This window comes from Papaver somniferum, unplaced genomic scaffold, assembly GCF_003573695.1.
Source record: "Papaver somniferum cultivar HN1 unplaced genomic scaffold, ASM357369v1 unplaced-scaffold_19, whole genome shotgun sequence".
Lineage (NCBI taxonomy): Eukaryota > Viridiplantae > Streptophyta > Magnoliopsida > Ranunculales > Papaveraceae > Papaver > Papaver somniferum.
This window is the reverse complement of record NW_020628818.1, coordinates 2,254,900-2,259,485: the sequence shown is the minus strand read 5'-3', so window position 1 is coordinate 2,259,485 and position 4,586 is coordinate 2,254,900. Positions and strand designations below refer to the sequence as shown.

Sequence of the window (4,586 nt, the reverse complement as noted above, 5' to 3'; positions counted from 1 at the left end):
ATTCAGGCGACTCCTCGCCCAAATTAATTAGAGCCTTGCTGCTCACATACTGAGAAAGAAGGCAATGTTAAGTTCCATAACTTGGACCCAAATTCTTTTGTGCAGAAAAAATTACTTAAACTAATCTATGAAGACCATGACTGATGACACTTAAATTTGTTGAAGTCACACTCCAACTGCAGAATTGTGAATAACAGATTTAAGCGTTTCGTATGAAGTTCCTTAGATAGTTGTCAAAGCTCAATTCCAGTCTCATCGGCTCCTGCCTTCTCCATAGTTAGCACTAGAGACTAAAGCCGGAAAGAAAAGGAAAGAATTGTAGCCACAACACACCGAATTCAAAGCCATAATTAACTATCGCAGAAATAAGACTACCACTACCAACTTCCTAAGATTACAATCTCAACCACACCTGTATCAGATGGTCATAATTCTTCAACTATAGTCCGCAAAAACGTATATGATAGTCCCCCTGGAAAATCACTCAAAGTGGCACATTTGATATAGAAAGTGACAGTCTGCAGTTTCGACTGTAAGTGAACTAGACTGACAGTACAAGAACGGGATTGAACTCTCTCTTTAGTTTTTGTTTACTCTTGAACCTTATATGAACAAATGTATTCGACTACAAGCATCACAGGAATCAAAAGGTATCTCACTTGGAAGAAAAACAACTACCAGAACAGTCATAAACAACATGTTCCTTTCAACATAACTACAGTGTATTCAGATAGAAGAGTTCCAATCTCTACTTTAAGCCTTACTCATCATTATAATGCAATCAATTATTATTACTAAACATGATTTTTGAGTAGGCTTAATCATGTATGAAAGATCAATTCAGGCTGGAGTGATATATAAAGCGCAAAGAAGACACATGTGAACAGCCATTTTCGATTTGGATTGAAATTGTTGAAAAACTAACTTATGAACCTGAGCATGTATTTATTTGCAGAAACTCTTGGGTCTTTGGATGATATAAACCACATCCAACAACTGAACTTCAGAGAACATAAGATACATAATTAAAAAGAAGCAAAGTAAAGGATAACTCCCAATTATGCTGAAATGAAAGAACCAGAACAACAATAACGAGAAGAAGAATATCCCTTATCTTAAATCCAACCGATGACTGATCGATGTGCATAGGGTGTTGAAGGTGCTTATTGTGAGATAGTGCTTACTGGTAGCTTCCGGAACAAGTTCAAACAAGAGCCAAGACAAGATCCTTCATCACAATGATAGAAAAAACCCTCAAATAGACAGAGACCCATTCACGGGTGACTTCCTGGTGAACATAATCTTTCAATATCTCTTCCAATCCCATATTCATATGCCAGAAAACAGCACGGTTCGCCTCAAACATCTTTTTCAATGTGTTTCCTTTCACAGCTGACTTTTGCACTTTCTCTAATGGAGTTGCTCCAAAACATCTTGTGGTGGTATTCTGATAAGGTGGATAAGTTCCATTCTGAATGTGTCTGTTAATAAGTCCATTGGTGCTCCCTAAGGTATGGAATTCATTGTTTAATACTGAAGTTGACGATACTGGAGTTTGTATCTTCCCAACAGTGTTCCTAGCTTGGATCATCTTGTTTACTAATACTCTCCTCGACATCCTTAGACACATAAACAAAATACAAATGATCTGTTTGCAAAAGTTTCGGACTAAATTGTGATTGATTCGGAAATATAATCTGTTCACTAAAGTGACCTAATCATTTGAACATTCTATATATATAAAGGGAATAACCAGAACAAACAAGTTATGGTGGAATACCTGTTTGGATTTCCAAATTGCAACGAAAGAAGTGAGAATCCAAAGAATAAGACACCGCAAGATCTCTCCGATCAATCAATTCTCCTCTAGAACTCGATGAACAGATAGAAATAGAAGTGGGATATTTGGCCTAAAGTACCAAACCCTAAGGGATTAGTAATGAAAGAAGTCCAGCTATAAGGGCTAAAAACGAAAAATAGAAGAATACGAAGGCCCCTGTTAGAAACTTTTGGGTACTACCAATTTGGGCCTTATTCAACTAGGACATACCCTCTGTCTAAGATATTGTAGTCTAGCCCATCTTTATTTCTTGACACACAACTTTAAAATTTGTCCCTCCAAATCTCAGGAAAGGACTTATTTTTGAGAAAAAGTAGGAAATTAACAAAAAAAATTTTAATTAAACAGTTGCGTAGTAAAATTGTTTTGGGACTTTATTTTCTATTTTATAATATACTAGGGCTTAACCCATGTCATAACGGCACGAGAAATGATATGTATTTCAAATATATATATCGGTTCATACATATCATAATTATTTGCGAAAAATCGAGGCATTCGATCCAAGTCTAAATATTTTTAAGGTGTTGGTTAATAAACTTGTCCTTAGCCTCAAATCTTTTAATATTATGTTTATAAGTCATATAATCTTTTAGGACCAACATAGTTAATCGTTAACCAACTCCTCAAAATCCTATGGGTCTACGAGTAGTAGAACATTACTTCATTCGCTTCTTCAAAACAAAGTAGTGTCCCTACTTCGAAAAGAAATAAATCATCAAAGGTCGTTACCAAATTTGTTACAAAATTAAAAACACAAAATTACTTCAAAATCAATTGGATTAATCTTACAAAATCTGTTAGCTTCAGGAATTTATTTTCTCCTTTTGGTGATATAAATAATTCCAAATTTACATAGATTTGTGTTTATTCATTTTCCTAAAGTTTAACAATCTGTTATTCTCGATACATTTTGCTACTTATCTATTTATCTTCTCTCTTTACCTATTACCGTGAACTATTTCCCAAGCATGCATAATCACATGAAGTCGAGGAAAAATGACAAAAACAGAAATCAGGACAAAAAAATGGGAATACAAAGAGATATGAGAAACTAAATCAATTACAATTGATTCTCGTGTAGCCTTGTATAAGGTCAATTTTTTTTTTTATAGGTTTTCATCTTCTTTCCCGCCCTGACCCAACAAATCATAATACCACAATTATTGATTTATCTTTTCCCTAGAAAAATCTGGCTTTTAACATCTATTTTAATTTAAAAAACTTAAAAATAATAAAAGAGAAAAAAAATAAAAAATTTAACCAAGGGTAACTAAATATTTTATCTACCTTAGGCTTTCTCATCCCGTTACCATTACTTCTTCCACCACCACCACCATTAACGTCATCACTCCACCATTCTCACCAACATCCACCACCATTATCCCCACCGTCGACCCACCACCCCCGCCCACCACCACAACCACCATTATATTTACTTGATTAATTAAAGAAACATTTATTATGAAATATCAATAAAATATTTATTATTCAAAGTTAATTAAACTGATCATTCTACAGCAGTAGATTTAGCTTTCCCAAAAATGAATTCAGAGAGTCCTTTATCTTGCCTAAGTTATCTAAAATCGGTTTTATAAGCTTGACGTCAATATATAAAGATGAACCACATATTTCAACTATGTGACCCGACCACGTCGTAGCTACACAGAGAAAAGCAATGTCGAGCCAGCCGAACTGTGTGTTGTTCTCCACATGCCAAGAAGAGCATGAGGTTCAACTGGATACACAAATTTGTTTTGGGCCTTATTCGACTAGGAAATAAATAACGTCGAGTCAGCCGAGCTATGTCTTATTCTTCCCATGCCAAGAAAAGTATGAGGTACGGCTAGATACACAAATTTGTTTTGGGCCTTATTCGACTTGGAAACAAGTAACGTCGAGCCAGCAAAACTATGTGTTGTCCTTCGCATGCAAAGAATAGTATGAGGTTCGTCCAAATGGACAAATTTATTTTTTTATGGAAACTTGGTATTATCCTTTGGTACAAAGAACACACTGAGATTCAGCTAGGATTTTGGTTTTACTTCCTAGCCGAATTTTAATATGCGATAACGAAACGAAAAACAATGCTAGGTTTGCAAGGGTTTTGAGTTTTTATTCCTAGCCAACTATCATTCCACCGCCATTAAAGATGAGGAGAGTCTCTCGTTTTTCTCTCTCTTTTTTCACGAAATCCTTGCAAACCCTAAATACCGGTAACTATACAACTATGAATTCCTTCTTCTCCTACAATTAAACCCCTCAATCCGCCGGCCCTTAAAAGATGTAGTCATATAATTCTTTGGGTGTGGCTTTTCCAACGATTTGGTATTCAACTGGTGTCCAATTTTCTCATCCCTAATTTTATCGGTGTTATTTGACCTAATTTAATTGATTCAATCTCATTTGACTGAATCCCCCAGACAAGATGCTAAAGACTTTACCCTATTTTACCCAGTTTCAATGTCTGACGATCTTTCAATTGTTGGATTTTAAATTATGATTGTTTCTGTCATGATGGGTTTCAACTGCAACTCCACTGGAATTAATTTTCTTCATCAACATGCTATCTCCCATCATCTCTTTAAGTTGGTGTTGGTTCACCGTTCATCCTATTTGATGATCTCATCTTCTGCAGTCACAATTTTTTATTCAATCTTGGAGATGCAGAAACATTAGGTGGCAATTCTACAAAATTCTAGGTAAGATCAGAGCCTTTTTCTTGTTGTAACCAGTACAAACCTAA

The 4,586-nt window shown here is 35.2% G+C and overlaps 1 long non-coding RNA gene across 1 annotated transcript; it reads right to left on the bottom strand.

Moving 5' to 3' along the window:
- Positions 1-909: 909 nt before the first annotated feature.
- LOC113338331 lies at positions 910-1,918 on the bottom strand. Its single transcript, XR_003354728.1, has 2 exons — positions 1,781-1,918; positions 910-1,619 (listed from the first exon to the last, which is right to left on the bottom strand). It is a non-coding gene; the product is annotated as an uncharacterized LOC113338331 (long non-coding RNA).
- Positions 1,919-4,586: the final 2,668 nt, after the last annotated feature.